The 19103-nt window shown below is 44.3% G+C and overlaps 1 protein-coding gene across 4 annotated transcripts in view; it reads left to right on the top strand.

The window, feature by feature from the left end:
* The window catches only part of VTI1A (vesicle transport through interaction with t-SNAREs 1A), a 1077795-nt gene that overhangs the window by 747422 nt on the left and 311270 nt on the right, over positions 1-19103 (top strand). The gene's annotated exons all lie outside the window — the stretch shown is intronic.

Genomic DNA, 19103 nt, shown 5'->3' with positions numbered 1-19103 from the left:
ATATCGAATTATCATGACGTCATTTTTAAACATACTGTACAAGTTCTTAACTTACTACAAACACAGACAAGCACCATCAAAACAACTGTTCCTATCAAAAAATAGTGCTTCGGGCATGAATGATAGCCTTCCCAGATCGGCACAAAAGGACAAAGAAACAGAGAATCCTGTATGATGCTTTTTCAGTGGTGCGTAGAGCTTCACAAATGCGAATAACAACTAAAGAAGTCAGTTAGCATATGAAATATCTTGATAGATAGGGATAGGTTTAGCAGTTTGTGGAAAAAGAGATCAACTTTGGTGTTCACGGCAAATGCTTCAACTGTACCCATTTAAATGTTGCAACCTACTCTTTGATTTCAAAGGACATATGAAGTTATAGACCTTTTGCCTAAATGAGAGACTTGTATATGGCATGTTTTGTAATCTCTGCTAATGATACTTGACCCAACGAGTTGTACCAGTGACCATATACTGTGTAAAGCTAATCACCAGCTGGTAAGTGGTATAAAGAGTTTACAGTTTTTTCAAATCTTCAAAACACTTTATTATGTCCGATAATATCATATCCCTTTCCTCCAGTACAAGAAGATGTTATTGCCCGTCACACTGTTGTACTGTTGTAGGTGGAACAGAGATTCCCGCATGCTGCACCATTTAAGCAAGGGACACAATGCGAGCATTTTATCCATTGAGCAATAAAATGTATCCCATATTTTTTGTCTGAGCGCTTCTTTTGTAAATCAGCGTATTCACACAGGACTCCGCTTCTGGCTGCTAAAAGCCCGTCTGTGTGTTGTAAGCTGGTACGAAGCGGGCTCCGCCGCGGCTCATACATAGCGCAGGTGGTCGAGCTGGTGCCACACAGATCAGAAGTCAAAGCACTGTGGATCTCTCTTTGAAATGACAGTCGCAGAGACAAGGCGGGTCTTATCTCTGCCTACAAGAAAGAGTTGTGGACATCCACAATGAACTTAGAAGAACAAAGGGGAGAATCTGGATGCTCAGACATCTTCAGAAAGCCCTAGAACTGCTGACATGGCTGCTGGCAGCTCTGAAAGTTAAAGAACAGCATCCCCTCACCCTTGCTCTGCCATTACATGAGTCCTCAGACATGCAACCACTTAATGCCCTGTAAGGTTTGTAGCCATTGCACACTGGCGTCTCCGTGTACCGAAGACAATTCAGTAAAGAAATATCAATATAAATGGACCATCTTTTTTGAGCTGTGTGTTTATTTTCACCCTCTATTTTCAGTTTAAAAGCTGCTGTTATATATTTTTGGCAGGTTTTGTGATATAGGTTGCCAATTTTTTTTTTACATCATCTTTATTGTAGTTTTTGTTAAAAAGCAAACCAAGAGGTCATTGTAACCTATAACATGGATCCGTTCCACACTGCATTCCATTCCAAAGTCAGTGTTGAACTCCCTTGGTAATATGCCATGGTTTAAAAAACTGTTCCTGCAAGCATTGCATATTAAAATGTACATATTGGCTATGGTGGCGTAAAGTCTGGTGTGTACAACAGATCTCTTATGCGCATTCCTCAATCTGACAAATCTTCCACTTTGTCATTTGATCTTATATTTAGTTCCCCCATAAGTCACCACTCGTCCTCATCTTTAACCCAGTCCCTCTGTTGTGAGGGGGTGTGAGGGGTTCAGTATCCATCCATCACATGGCTATTCTGCATCTAGATTTTATTCCAAATGGACTTATAGCCAGTATATAGGGACTCGGTTCCCTCCTTATTGCTGACTCTGTATTAACTGTGTATCTATTTGCAGTCCCCTCCCACTATATTTGGAGCTGGGATGAAACCAGTAGATCTCGCCATTGAGACCTATAGGCTTTGCTGCTGTGCAACATGTCCAAAAGTAAAAAAAAAAAAAAATGCAATGACATACCTTTTTTATTTTGTAGGCGGAAGCATATCATTATGCAAGCTTGCCTACAAAATGACACGGGTGCTATTTTTTGATTCACTGATCTCAGATGCATCAGTAAGTTAAACTAAAAAGAAAAAAATGAAAAAGAAGTAGCACTTATTATTATTATTTTTTTAAAGATGGTAGGACTCTCAGCAACTTGCTTCCTGCCCCTAAAAAACAGACAGGCCTGGATGAGCGGGTGGGGGAAGCTATGCGGAATGGGCACGGTGGAGGAAAGCAGCACAGGAAAGAGAGCGCAACAGGGGGCTGGGATAGAAGCATCGAGTGAGAAAGCTATAGAGAGCGTGGGGCAAGCATGGAGTTTGGTGGGGGAGGAACACACACAAGAGAGAGAGCTGGCCACAAGCCCCTTTAAGTTCTTGGTAAGCTTACAATTGATCGTTTGCAATCAGATAGCTTGTGCTGTCTGGTTGGTTCGACAGTGTTTCCTCGGTTATTTTACATTTTGGGAACCTATCTAATTTAGTAGAGTCAAATTTGTTTAACATACATAGAAACTATGACATATATTCGTTGTAACTCACTGAATTGTATCTACAATGAGTTGCTAGTGTTAATGGTGTTAATAAATGCATTTTTATAACGTTGGAAATATACAAGACTCGTGTAGAAGTTTTGTAATAATTCTCTTGTTTAAAAAAAATGCAGTGTCCACGTCCTTACAGAATTTGGCTAGGAATACTTTTGGTAGACTGATTCTGAACGGAATCCCAAGCTGCATGGATAGGATAGTGAATGTGTACTGGCCAGCTGACAACAGGGTTTTAGGCTTCGTGTAATGTAAACAAATGTGTTAATAAGGAAAGTAGATTTACATTTAGCCTTCATGGATTTGAAGTCAGCATTCAGTTCCCTGAAACGTACCAACCTTTGAGAGGGGCTAGCAAGAAAGGCATAGCTACTAATAAAATGAATGTGTTAATTGGAATAATTTACATGAGAACTCTGACAAAGCCCATCCCTGGGAGGGCCAGGGTAAGACAATAGTGCGTGATGGTACCAATACTGTTTTGTCTATTTTTGATATTGGTATATGCATATGATTGAATATTAATTATGCAGACTGAAATGCACAGACCTTTGAATGGGGTTAAGGAACTGTGTGCAAAAAGGTCTGATCATAAATGAAGCAACAACCACTGCAATGACTCTGGGAGGTAAAGTGAGCTCAAACAAACAGATGCATCTAATGGCCCACCTTGAGCAAACAACAGAATTGGACTACGTTCCGCATTCTTCTAACGTTGTTCCATGAAACAGAAAATCTGCTGTAGCCCTGAACCTGGATCCTGAAGTAATGAGGAGGTTTAAAAGCAGACATGCCTGTACCGCTTTGAGGGTGGTCAAAAAGGTATATGATGCTAATGCTAAATGTACCTCTGTTTATGGTAGTGAGTTTGTAGCAATGATAAATTACATCTCGAAGATAACAATGTTTTTCCGGAACTTTCTGCTCCTACGTCCAAGGTCATCTTTGAGGCAACTTAGATTGGAGATCGGTGTGTTAAAGACGTTACTTCATTGAAACTGTTGTTATAGTGGTTAAAACTGAGATTAAAATAGCCTTCATCCAAATGAATCCTTGCAATGAGAGATGTAATAGAACTGTCTTAAACAACAAGGTCAAAATGTTAATGAACATCCAGAACACAACACGTTATAGGCATTAGTGTATGGATGATATTACTGTACTGCTGGTAGTGGCAAATAGATAATAGGAAATATTGGTTATAGCGCTTTGTGGTGCACACCTTCCCTTCCTCCGAGATGCTTCCCACCAGCTATTTTCTTTTTTTTTTTTAAAGTGCTATAACTCAGCCAGCCCCGTCTGTGTCCAAGTGCTTTTCTTTAGGTCTCACCTGACCCAGCGCATGCGCTGGTCTGGCGAGACTTTTAGTGAGGGCTCAAAAAATGCTACTATAGCCAGCCTAGAGCTACAGTGCATGTGCATGGGCGCGCGCTTAGGAGCAGAGGCACCATAGGGGAAACCTCATCATGCTCATTAAGCGCCCGCGCCCGCGATTACTTTCACTTTTCACCGCGATCACTTTCGCGGCGCCCCTTTGATGTTCTCATTCCCAGAACATCAAAGAACATGTTGTTGTGTTAATGCTTTGCTGCACCCGTTTGACTTACAATGTGCTTTCTCTTTCCACAAACTCGATGTTTGTGTTCCTTTATTTTGATATGCTTTTAGTATTACTGTCACACACAACCACACGCACAACCACACACACAACCACACATACAACCACACACACAACCACATACAATCACACCCACAACCACACACACACCACACCACACAACCACACACACACCACACAACCACACACACAACCCCACACAACCACACACACAACCACATGCACAACCACATGCACAACCACACAACCACCACACACACACACAACCACATACACAACCACACACACACACAACCATAACCACAACTACACACAACCACACACTCACAACCACACCCGACCACCCCCGACCACACACCCAACCACACACCCAACCACACACCCAACCACACACCCAACCACACACACAACCACACACCCAACCACACACACAACCACACACACACAACCACACACAACCACACACAACCACACACACAACCACACACACAACCACACCCACACAACCACACCCACACAACCACACACACAACCACACCCACAACCACACCCACAACCACACCCACACACCCACACACCCACACACCCACACACACAACCACACACAACCACACACACAACCACACACACAACCACACACACACACACAACCACACACACACACAACCACACACACACAACCACACACACACAACCACACACACACAACCACACACACAACCACACACACAACCACACCCATACACACACACCCACACACAACCACACACACAACCACACACACAACCACACACACAACCACACACACAACCACACACACACAACCACACACACACAACCACACACACAACCACACACAACCACACCCATACACACACACCCACACACACACACAACCACACACACAACCACAACCACACACACAACCACACACAATCACACACACAACCACACACACACAACCACACACACAACCACACACACACAACCACACACACACAACCACACACACAACCACAGACACACACACAACCACACACACACAACCACACACACAACCACAGACACACACACAACCACACACACACAACCACACACACACAACCACACACACAACCACACACACACAACCACACACACACAACCACACACACAACCACACACAACCACACCCATACACACACACCCACACACACCCACACACACAACCACAACCACACACACAACCACACACACACAACCACACACACACAACCACACACACACAACCACACACACACAACCACACACCCAACCACACACACAACCACACCCATACACACACACACACCCACACACACAACCACACACACAACCACACACACAACCACACACACACAACCACACACACACACAACCACACACACACAACCACACACACAACCACAGACGCACACACAACCACACACACAACCACACACACAACCACACACACAACCACAGACACACACAACCACACACACACATCTACAACCACACCTACAACCACACCTACAACCACACACACACACACAACCACACACACACACACAACCACACACACAACTACACACACACATACAACCACACACAACCACAAGCACACACACACAACCATACACACAACCCCACACACACAACCACACACACAACCACACCCACAACCACACACAACCACACACACAAGCACACACACACAACCATACACACAACCCCACACACACACACACACACACACACACAACCACACACACACAATCACACACAACCCCACACCCCCACACACACCCACAACCACACACACAACCACACACACAACCACACACACAACCACACTCACAACCACACACAACCACTTACACACAACCACATACACATACACAACCACATACACACAACCACATACACACAACCACACACACACAACCACACACACCACACAACCACACACACACAACCACACACACAACCAACCACACATACAACCAACCACACACACAACCAACCACACACACAACCAACCACACACACAACCAACCACACACACAACCAACCACACACACAACCACCCACACACACAACCACCCCCACACACAACCACCACACACACAACCACCACACACACAACCACCACAAACACAGCCACACACACAAGCAACCACACACAACCACACATACAACCACACACACAATCACCCACACAAACACACAACCACACACACAACCCCACACACACAACCACACACACACACAACCAACCACCCACACAACCATACACACAATACACACAACCACCACACACAACCACACACACACAACCACACACAACCACACACACAACCACACACACAACCACACACAACCACACACACCCACACACATAACCACACACAACCACACACAACCACACACAACCACACACAACCACACGCACAACCACACACACAACCACACGCACAACCACAAGCACAACCACAAGCACACACACAACCACACACACATACAACCACACACACATACAACCACACACACAAACAACCACACACACAGACAACCACACACACAACCACACACACACACACCTACAAACACACAACCACACACAACCACACACACAACCACACATTCAGCCACACATTCAGCCACACATTCAGCCACACATTCAGCCACACATTCAACCACACACAACCACACACACAACCACACACACAACCACACAACCACACACACAACCACACAACCACTCACACACACAACCACTCACACACACAACCACTCACACACACAACCACTCACACAATCACACACGACCACACACACACGCCCACACACACACACAACCACACACACACACAACCACACCCACACAACCACGCCCAACCACGCATCCACACACACATACCCACACACAACCACACCCACCCACAATCACACACACAACCACACACACAACCACCCACACAACCACACATGACCATACACACACAACCACACACACATAACCACACACACACACAACCACACACACACAACCACACATCCATACACAAACCCACAACCGCACACAAACCCACAACCGCACCCACACACACACACACAACCACACAACACCACACACACAACCACACACACAACCACAACCAACCACACACACAACCACACACAACCACACACACACAACCCCCCCACACACACACACAACCACATCCAACCACACATCCACCCACACCCACAATCACACCCACAATCACACCCACAATCACACCCACAACCACACCCACAACCGCACACACACACAACCACACACACAATCACACTCCACGACACACACAACCATACACACAATCACACACACACAACCACACACAGACAACCACACACAACCACACACACAACCACACACAGACAACCACACACAACGACACACACAAACACACCCATCCACACCCACACCACCACCCACACAACCACCCTCACAACCACACACACAACCACACACACACAACCACACACACAACCACACACAACCACACACACAAACACAACCACTCACACAACCTCAACCACACACACACAACCACACACACACAACCACACACACAACCACAACCACACATTCAACCACACATTCAACCACACACACAACCACAAACACACACAACCACAAACACACACAACCACAAACACACAACCACACACACAACCATACACACACACAACCATACACACACACAACCACACACACACACACACACAACCACACACACAACACCACCCACCAGACCACACACACACCACACACACCACACACACAACCACACACACAACCACACACACACCTAACCACACACACACAACCACACATCCACACACGCACCCACAACCGCACCCACAACCACAACCACACACACAACCACAACCACACACACAACCACACCAAGCATTGGCATAGCCAGTGGGTCTCGCCTTTGGGAACTTATAAGTGTTTAGCCACGCAACAGTTAATGTGGTTACACCAAGGATATTGTGCTGCATAACTAAATACTTAGAAGGTCCCAAAAGCGAGACCTATTGGCTATGCCAATGCTTGTTTTACTTTCAGCCATGCTGCTGTACAACGTGGTTAAAACATTGTCCGAGGCAACAGCCTGCATAGGTAAGACCTATTGGCTTTACCAGTGCTAATTTTTTATTATCAAAGGAGAGTCTTTAGTCGCTAGGTCACACATTTTTGCCATTGAATATCAAGGGGTGCCTACTATAGAAAAGTATCCAAAATGCTTCACAAATAAATTGCCTTTGCAGGACGTGCAGCCTGCTGCACAACATTGCAAGGGAAAGTAGACTATATGTGCAGTGTCTGCATGCAGGATCAGTTACATGTGACTCTTTCCCTGCCTCTGCAGATGTGACATTTAACGCCTTGGTGGGTTCATACCCGCCTGCTAAGCTCCAGCAGAGCGTCCATGAGTTTTTAGCACCAAGATGTTCGAAGTTTCTGACCGACAAGGGAGACTTGTTCTCTGTTCGCCAGGCGTCCATTCCATATGAATTTGGTGCCTCTCGGCTCTTTGTGGTGTGCCATGTGTGTGGGCACTAGCAGCCTCCCTTGCTCACCAAATCACCACCAATTCTGTACATATTTGGAAAAGTGGCCTGGGTTGCGTGTTTATGAGTAATCCGATCAATGCTGATAGTGTAGCCCTCCATTTAGGAATCTCTGAAGCAGAAAAGGTTCAACATTAACTAAGAGATAAAAAGATTTTTTTTTTTAACATTTTACCGGGATCATGGGATAGAAAAAATCAAGAACACGTGCCTTTAGGTCGCAAATCACCACACAGCAAATTACTTCACAAGATGTTTGACCTATATGGCAGGCCATTGCATGTGGCTTTGTATGTTCTTCCAGCAATCTTTTAACGAAGCATGTTAAAGAACAATAATAATGGACACAAACAACCAGCGAATAAAATGACGAGTGTCATTGGGTTAGTTATAGCACTCAGGTTAGTTAAACCACAGCTGTAGCAATCAGCAGCTAAGGAATAGCTGTTGCGCGGGTTGCTCCTCGAACATCTCTATCTGAATACCAGAGTCAATCTCCTCTTTCTAAAATGTAGGAAAATTGGCAAAACCGCCAAGGCCCTGATTACCAGTTGCATAGTACTGCTATAGTACAAACTCTGCATGCAAAATGTACCCTGGTAACACTGCACCAGTGCTGTGCAATTACAAGTTAAACTCCATGGAATGGGGATAATCCATATGGGACCAGATTTACCAGTCTTAAAACCACACTGAATCACCAACTCCATGGGGTATATTTACCATTTACTCTGAGCAGTTGGTAAATTCATGCTGCGACTAGGGTTGCCACCTTTCCAAAAGAAAAATACCGGTCAGTTGGTGTTGTTTTAAGAGTAGGCCTGGTCGTGAAATACCAGTCCGCTTGCGTAGTTTGCGGAGTGTTTCCTCCTCTGCGTAACACGAAGAGTTCCGAACAACTCAGCAGAGCTGACTTTTTTCCTCGCTCGTGCTTGTCAACGTTAACGAACAAGGAAACTCTTACTTCACACCACCTCCCAGTGAGATTTCTCAACTAGGGCAGTCGTGGATGGTCACGACTGCTCGCACTGAGAAACATTCCATTTGGGTTGATGAAGCTGCCGCTCGAGTAGAAACTCTACTTGAGTGGCAGAAAGAAGCAGCACTCTCTTGCGCTGCTGTGCATGGCGCCATTCATGCTGATTTTATAGTGTGAGACAAACACCCGGCGCTAAAAATCAGCGCGAACGGCATGATGTAACGCTCTCCGCCGCTTGTGGAACCCGGCGTAGCACAGCGGAGTTTTTCAGTCACTTGTGGAACTTCGCGAAGTTCAGTGCGGAACTCTGCGAGCTCCGCCCAGGCTTATTTAAGAGTCTGCAATGTCCCGGACGTGATACTTAATAGGTCTTTAAACAATATTGTATATATTCTACTGTAACATGACTTTTCAGTTTTTGTTTACCTAAATTTGTAGTCCTGGATCAATAACTAAGCTCTAGAACACATTTAAAATTGCTTTGTATTTATATTTGCTGTTTGAAGTATGTACAGATAAGGGCTAAAAAATACCTGCTTTTTCTACTAGTTGGGGCATTAAAATACTGGTGTCGCTGTTAAAAAACTAGCCAGGTGGCAACCCAAGCTGCGATCTCTGTGGGGATGGGGATGGATGGTGGGGGGGCGGGCAAGTTGGGGATTCAGGAAAGCTAAGGTTTGGCCAGAAAAAAAAACAGGAAAGAGTCTGCAGCACCTCATGCAATTTTCTAGGCAGAATTTCCGTTTGGTGCAAATCAAATCTGGTGCTCCAACACGTGGATAACCAGCTGTTGCAAAACCGGCCCACTCGGAATCAGGCAGAGCAGAATTCCAGACGGGAATTCCATCCTCCCTCAGTCATTATCAAGCCCTAAGGGAACACCATTAGTTCTCACTTTTCACCATCCAGCATCTCTGCTGAGCTCACAGAAGGTCTCACAAAACCTCCAAGCACAATCCTTGACTGCTTTGGTAGCTCACCCATGTAAGAAGAGTACACACTTGCATTTAAAAAAGGCCGCTGTAGGATGATTAGAAGAGACATTTGCCATCAGTTGGTGCCCTGGGCCTGCACTAAACAAGAGCATCTATGATACTGTAGGGTGCATTAATAGACGCTACAATTGAATACCGTCCATGTTACTGATTTTGTATTCATTTTAAAATAAAGGTGTGCTTAAACTCCGCCCCTTAATTGCACCTGTGTTTTTTTGTGCTGGAATTAAACAAGTATTTTAATCTCTGCAATCAGCAAAATACCAAACCTCATCAAATATGGCATTTATTCACATTTCTTCTGTATCTGATAAGAAGTGTAGGGGAAAATGTTCAAAAGTCTACAACCATCACATAGTAATAAGTGCATTGGTAACATTTGTTATTGATAGTGATTGAATCTAGCTTCAAATCCACGGCGCCGTACAGGAGGGAGTTTTCAATAGATAAGAGAAATTGTTGTAAATTGGGGTACAGAAGAGTCGCGGGAGTGTGAATTTTTAGGGTGGAGCCCGGGAACTCGGCTGTCACAATGTGATTAAATGTTGTTTCAAGAGATCCTGTATATAACTGAAATGTTTTGCTTTCTGAAACTGAAATAGTGTGCCCTGCAAAAGAGGTGATTTAGTGAGGCTGGTGATGTTAACGGGTGTGCGTTTGGGAACGGGAAGCCGACTGTTATGTTCCACATCCCTGTGCTTGGTGAAGATATTTGCCCTAGATATGTCAGCCAATCACAGTCATAAAAATAACTCTCGTCGCACAAAATTGCGCCTGCTGGCATTTCCTTTCCACGTTTACGACGCTCTCGTTATTTAATTATTGTTTTCCTTTCTGTAATTTTGAATGAGGCTGTGTTGCAATGTCTCTTTGGAAGTCTTGTCTTTTCTTTTCCGAGACACAGAGAGGCTGTAATGAAAGGCGCATTCTTTAAAAAGCCTGCTTTCTCGAAAACCGAATCACCCCACCCCATGCCCCCACCGTAAGCAAAGGACCTCACTGACCCCGCAGGAATAACGCTTCCACGCCTCCTTTTTCTGGCGAGCAAGGAAGGGCTCAACCATCCTGACAGTAAAAGAATAAAACTAGCAACGACGCTGTTGTTTTGTGGTCTGGCGTTAGCTAAGACCAGGGCTTTAAGTGGGATGAAAAAAACTGGGGGGCTCGCAAATGGGTGTGGTCAATGTAATTAAGGGCGTGGCTTCAAAACACCTAAGCTAAAAATCTGTGGTTAGCATCTAGATATATGATACAAGTGACATCATTCCTGCAACACGTCAGGACTATTGGCTTTGTCAATGGCTGTTAGTTGCATAAGATAAATAAACAGCAACTATGGCTTTCATATAATATTGAAAAAGCTTCCACTTAAAGCCTTGGTGACATCACAATGTTGCTGCTCCTGAGTTTCAAAAAGAGAAGGGAAATCCAGAGAGAAAATTACTCTTTAAAAGATTTACCTTCCCCTACAATGCTCATCTGGCATGAGGTCATGCCGTCACTTCTCCACTAGTGAGAAGTGAGCAGTGTGAGCAGCGCACATTGATGTGCCTGCTGTCACTGCAGTCCGGGAAAAACATGGACCTCCTGTGCCAGGGCACAAAACCGGGACTGATAGAGCCCAGTTTCGAGTCCTCCTTTAAAAAACTGCCGGTGCAGAGCACCAGTGAGACCCGGCCCACTTAAAACCCTGGCTAAGACCTTTTGTTTTAATTAAAGATATATTTGCTATGTATACTTAGTTGCATGCGCTATCAGCCGGCCCTCTTCATCCATTGGTCTGCTGTAGTGTCATTCACATTTTGCTTCCTCCCACCACAGCATACAGGAGGTGACACAAAGTGCCCATCTGCACAGTAAGTCTCCTCCCTTGCCAGGAATTACTAATGCATTGTGTGCTTCTAAATCGCAGACATAAATATATTTTGGCTGTTAGACAATGTTTTTGTAATAAACATTCACAGAGGAATTAAGCATTGGCAATGACAAAAGGCCAGCAACCAACTCCAGACTTTGCCAGTGATTGTTCTAGTTCTTGCTGTTTTGAGCGATGTTTTGCATTTCTAGTCGCTTTGACTCTGGAAGCATCGTACCTCTGAATAGTTGTGTGAGACTGCTCTTTGGAAATGTTGACAAATGTATCGTGTTGAGCGCATTTGCAGGATGCTCTTGTTCTGTGCCTATCCGAACACATTGGGCACCTGGGATCAGTCTACTCTTATCCTTTATTTAGGAATAAAAGGCAACATATATACCTTTTAGATTTTTCTTTTGGCAGAGCTAACCACTGCCATATACACCTACGTAGGCATGCTCTACATCAATCCCTGTTGGGGATAGCGTATTGTTCACAAACGGTAAAACAGTTTTGCGTAGTGTCACATAGCTTTTTAAATGTTCGCTACAGTACGATCCACCTTCATGTGCTGTGTTTTAACACACTGAAAGTTGAACGTATCACCTATGTTTCCACTGGGTGCAGTTGTCACCTTGCTTGGCTTGCATTTCTCTACATCATTTCCTGCCCATACTTCGCTTGACTTTTGTGGTAATAGATTGATATGCGGATATTTGCTAGAGATCGCCCCAGAATTTAAGTATGACAAACTAATGTCTGCTGTTATGATATTGACTCCTATAAATCGGTAATAGCCTGCACACCTTATGATATTAACTCCAACATATTCAAAGTGAATGTCCTTCCTGGAGGGGTGGGAGAGAAACATTTGTATTATCCCCTTCGATCTGGAGGGCTTCATAGGTAATAATAATCCACATTTGTAAAGCGCGAACAATCACCGGTAAGGGTCTCTAGGCACTGGGGGCCGTCGGGAAGATTAAGCAAGCTATTGCCCAGAGTCACATGGTGCTGGACTAATCTGCCTCTGGCGCCGGGGATCGAACCGTGATCCCCAGATTCCGGAGTCAGTCGCCCTGGCGCCACACCTCTTCCCTGTGTGGTAGGTAAGCAGTGCAACACCTCGAGATGAGATCCTCTGGGCATTGCATGGTTGGTGAGCCCCGTCTTAATGGTTTGAAAGGCAGCTTGCATATCCTGATCAGCAGTGTTAGTGCACACTATGATGGAAGTCATCGGGCCCCTATATATGATCGCAGTTAACCTTTGTGTGTACTCACCGTTAGACTTGCATGATATGTTGTTGGGCAGTTTACAGAGCACCACCCCAAGTACCACTTCAGGGCACCGCACATCCAGCTGCGTTAAGAGTAGAAATGCTGGTTCATATAAGACTGGGTGATACTGTTTCTAATTATTCATACAGTGAATAATAATCCCTATCATTTTTGTGTCTGGAAGCGCAATTTCATATCTAAAAAAATCATGCCTTAGCAAAAACTTTGAACATTTTGCAAAAGCACCTACTCTCTATTGTAAAGTGAGATCGCCATAACTGGCCTTCTACGTGTCAAGTAGTACGTTTCCAGAAAGTGCCTTATGTGACTGTGCTGGCAAATCTAGAAATGGCCTTTGCGATATTAATAGGCAATATGAAACATTTTTTACCAGTTACTTCTTAATGTTACTATATTGTTGTGGTTTATAACCCACAATAAGCAGAGCTTTTGAGTATCTCATTACTCCCTATAATGGCGAGGACAGTTTTCTTTTTTGTCGACTAACAATGAGAAACAAACTTGTCAAGGAAAATATAAAGGCTAAAAGCAAGTTAATCATAACAGTTTGTGCAATGAACCTATTTAGTCTTACAATCGAGCAGCCAAAATATGTCTTGACTTAATAAGCTATGGTACTAGGAGAAGTCCTTGTGCTAGGGTATTGATTCAGCAGTGGACATTAGCCAATTAAATCTCCTGAATACATTTTCTGTACTGATGTTAATTCCCTGCAGTTGAGAATATTCTGTAGTTCTGTAATTTTCATCTACTGTATTGTTATGCATGTTTTTTTCTGTTCTTTAATGTGAAGCTGAGTTACAGTAAAAAGATCCCTAATATCTTGCAGTCCTGGATTGCTGAGTAAGAATGTTAAATAAAACATGATTACTCATTGAGTTGTTTACTCTTAATGGGAGCTACATTTTAAATCATTTTATATGACTGTTTAGCTATTCTTCCACTCATAAACCCATGTCCAGCTCCAGTTTCTTGAGAAAGCACACAAACCACTCAAGTGAATAACACTTGTGTGAATTGATTCATTTCACACTCCAAAGAGACCAAGGACTTGAGAATGAAGCTAGATAAGTAACGGCCTAGGAACTGTGATCTTAAATCTGTCAGCAGTAGGGGTAGGTGTAACTTGCTGTAGCGTCATTATGCTAATTTACAGTAAAATTACGCATAGTTACGCGGAATTACACAGTGAGCGTAACTTTCTTAGCGCAAAGTGAACTCACATGTGCAGAATAGTGCTAAATACAACAGAACACGAACCGCAGACGCTCTTTATATTCATTGTTCCTGTGCTCCTGCGGTAGGATTTTTGTGGCAAATTACTCATAATTATGCAGACAGGCATAATCGCGTAAGTTTTGCAAATTGTCTCAAAAAAGTAATGCTAAATTACTTGGATTACTCAAGGGTAATTAAAATTTCTCTCTGGCCAAGTCAGTAGTCTTCAATAATATTGAGCATAATATTTTAGGAACTAGACTTCCAGAGAAAAGCATACAGTGATACATGCTCAACCAGGTCATATTATTTCTAGATAAATCAAGTAGTAGCTATGAACCCCCTTCCAGTCCACACCTTATACTTCCATATGCTTTCACAGTTGGGGCTGGATGTGGTCAGCATTGTCACTATTATTTTAGGAGCACTATCTGGCACTCTTGGCTGAGATAGAGCGTGATTATGGTTTTTAACTTAGCTGAATGTAGTCAGATGGTGGTCATTATATTCTCAACTACCTCGTTTGAAAGCAGTGCATTCTTAACCATATCATCTAGCAATACATAGTTGGATAAACAGAAGTTTCCATATAATGAATTTCTGCTCCCGAAAAAAAAGGCTGGTGAGGGTTCTTTTATGTTAATAACACTTGATATAGTGCGAACGAATCACACCCAAAGGCGTATCTCGGTGCTTTCCCAGATGCAGAGCAAGACAAACGAATTATAATAGCTAGGTCTTCAAAGGTTTTTGGAATCTGCCAAAGTGTGTGCAAGAGCGAATATTGAATGGTAGTTTATTCCACTGAAAGGGGACAAGGTAGGAAAAAGACTGTCTACCAAATCTCAAGGTGTGGACACAGCAGGTACTGGGAAAGAATGTATCCTTTGCTCTAAGATGCCTATAGTGGGGCAGTAGGGGGTGAGTTTCTTTTGCAAATCAGTTGGACACTTGACAGCCACTGACTTATGGGTAAGACAAAGAAGTTTAAACAAGGAGCGCTTCCTGACAGGTAACCAGTGCAGGGGTCTTAAAGTTGGAGCTGGAGTAGTACCAGGAGGAAGATCGCAAACCAAACGTGCCGCTGTATTCTGAACCACCTGAAGTTTGGGAAAAAAGGACGTAATTAGCCGCAACCATCAGAGCATTACCATAGTCAATAAGGCTAATGATCAAGGCTTGAATAAGAGTTTTCCTGGAACTTAGGGGGAACCACTGGTACACTTTGTTTTAGCAGGTGCATAGTAGCAATACTGGTACCACAGACGGAAGAAATGTGTTCAAGGAGAGAGTCTCATCAATCATATGGAAGGCTCTAAAACTGGATTGAGAGGGGTCGCATATACTGTGTTCCTCCAGATAGGCAGCAAGCTGTTTATTTTCAAGACCCTCCAAGGTCTTACCTAAAAGGGGGAGGAGTGAGATGGACCGATAGTTGGTAAGGTTATTGGGGTCCACGTTGGTTGCTTTAGGATAGGAGAGACCTGAGCAGCTTTCCAATCCAGCGACAATTTGGCTGACTCGAATGATAGATTGAAGAGGGATGTTATAAAAGGCGTTAATGTGGCTGGTAAGCTAGCAGCTATATGGGGAAGACAAGGGTCCGATAGGGGGCCAGATTGAGCTCTTTGTATCATGTCCTGCACGTGTGCTTGAGAGATGGCCGTAAACCTCTCCAAGCAAGCAGTGATATTTGCAACTGAAGCATTATAAAAAGAAAAATCTTACAGATCCAACACCAACTCAGGGAAGTTCTGGTAGATTTTATTAATTGTATTCTCAAAGAAATCAGTGAGGCCAGAATAGTGGAAGTGCAGGCTAGCGGTTTTGGTCAATTAGTTGAGAATAATTATTTTGCCAAGTTACCAGTCTGATCAACCTTATTAATAATATGGCGTCTATGTGCTTCTCTCATTTTCCTATGACAGCTATCGAACAGTAATTTATAAGCATTTGTTTCTGAGGGAGCTTTAGTCTGACGCCATCTTCTTTCTAATCTTCTACATGATGTCCTAATGGGGTTAAATGATACTTGTTTGAGGGGGCGACCGTATCAAAAGCTTGAAAGAGAGATAGCTATGGAAATTGGCTAGGGCAGTATGCGTAAGATCTGGTGGCTGCAAGGCAGTGCCAAAAGAGACAGGGGTGACCTGTTTCCAATGTCTCAGAGCGCTTCTACCTGATCTCTTATGCTCACCGGGCCAAGCAGCCGTTGATAAATGAAAACTGATCTAGTAGATAGCAGTCCAAGTTAAGGTGCTGGGAAGGGTCTGTCCCTAAGAACTGAGATTTAGTGAACACCAAGTCCAAAGTGTGACCTGCAGTATGAGTGGGGTCAGACACCTTCTGTTAAAGCCCTAACATTTCCAAGTTTCAAGTAGTAAAGCTACCTCTGTGTTTGTGGTGTCATTCCCGTGGTAGTTTAAGTCACCCACTAGAAGTAAGTTATTGACCGTAAGAACGTGGGGTGCAAGGTGTTCTACCAACATACGACTAAAGTCTTTTTTGTTTTTGCTTGGAGGTTGATAAATAAGAGCACCCTTCCAGTAATCATCAGCTGTGATCTCAAGTTTACAAATGCACATCTCCACCCAATCTGAAAGGAAGGCACCAAAGAGCGCCACTTTCACTGAATCCAGGAAGGCCATAGCTACACCACCTCCCACCCTGGATTCTCTCTCTAATCTCACCAATTTATACTTTGCGGGGAGCACCACAGGGAAGGGCAAGACGTTTGAACCAGGTTTCTGTGATAAAACACAAGCCTGGTGAAAGGGAGGACAAAAGATTTCAGAATTCATTAGCATGTTTTGGAATGGACCTAGCATTGCAGTGAAGGCCTTTTAATCTCTGGGGTTGATTAGTAGGTGCCAAAGGGAAGTCTCTGGGGATCAGAGGAAAAGTTCTTATCCCCTTGGGATCGAGAAGCTGTGGAGAGAGAGCCTCTCCCGCCACAAGTCCTCGCTACATGAGATGTTGTTAGGCAGGAGAATCCACAGGAAATTCATGAAACAGGGCCCTTCAGAAATGGCGGGACATCGGTGGCACAGCGTGTAGCCCTGCCTTCATGACAAGCAAACGGGGCTTAATTTGATGTAATTCAGCACTGGAGTAGCACAGTCTGGGAGCACGGCTGACCTCAATGATGAAAGAAGCAGGTGTCATAGCGACGTTTGGGCATGGAGGGCGCAGATGTGCATGCCTTTGGCATGTAATCAGGGCACCAGTGGTGCGCCCGCTGAGAGGCCACACTGCTCACATCACGAATAAATAGGCAGTCAACATCTAAATGGCCGGGGGTAAACTAGACTGCTAACTGCCCCTAAGATGGCGGTTGAGGCCGTCTAACCAGGAAGTAGAGAGAAGTGGTCTCAAGCTCTCTCTGTCCAACTGGTACCAACTGTGGCGGACTGGAGAGCAAAGCAAAGTTTGTTAGGGATCGCCCGCTGTTAGTCTTAGTGATTCCTTCTACCCCTCATTTAAAGCCGAAAAGCCGGGTTGTGCAACTAAGCCAAGATTCAAAAACAAGTGCAAAGTGCAAGTCAACAGTTTCAAAGGTGCAGTTATTCCCAAAAGTAAGCGCGAGTAAAGGAAACTAAAAACTTGACAAACATAAAAACTCACATACTATTGCCTGATGTTTTTTCTAAAACAATTAAATTAAAGTGCAACGTGCAGCACTCGAAAGATTCTTTCCTGCATCAGGTGCTCGTCCGCGCTCACATCACGAATAAATAGGCGGATGATAACTAAATGGCCAGGAGAAGACTAGACTGCTAACTAGCTTAAGATGGCAGTTGAGGCCGTCTAACCAGGGCATAGAGAGAAGTGGTCTCAAGCTCTCTCCGCGCAGTCAGTACCTGGGCTTTTCACCTACTGTGGTCCCACAAGTTTGAAACTTGAATGTTACATAGGTGCACATTTTTTGGGGGAACCACAAATGTTGTGTGGATTCTTTCATCTCTATGAATAGTCAATATGCTGCAGGGCCGGACTGGGACCAGAAACCTGCCCTGGCAAACTGCTCA

Source organism: Triturus cristatus, chromosome 1_2, assembly GCF_964204655.1.
Source record: "Triturus cristatus chromosome 1_2, aTriCri1.1, whole genome shotgun sequence".
Classification (NCBI taxonomy): Eukaryota; Metazoa; Chordata; class Amphibia; order Caudata; family Salamandridae; genus Triturus; species Triturus cristatus.
The sequence above is the reverse complement of the archived record's forward strand: the minus strand, read 5'-3'. Positions and strand labels throughout refer to the sequence as shown.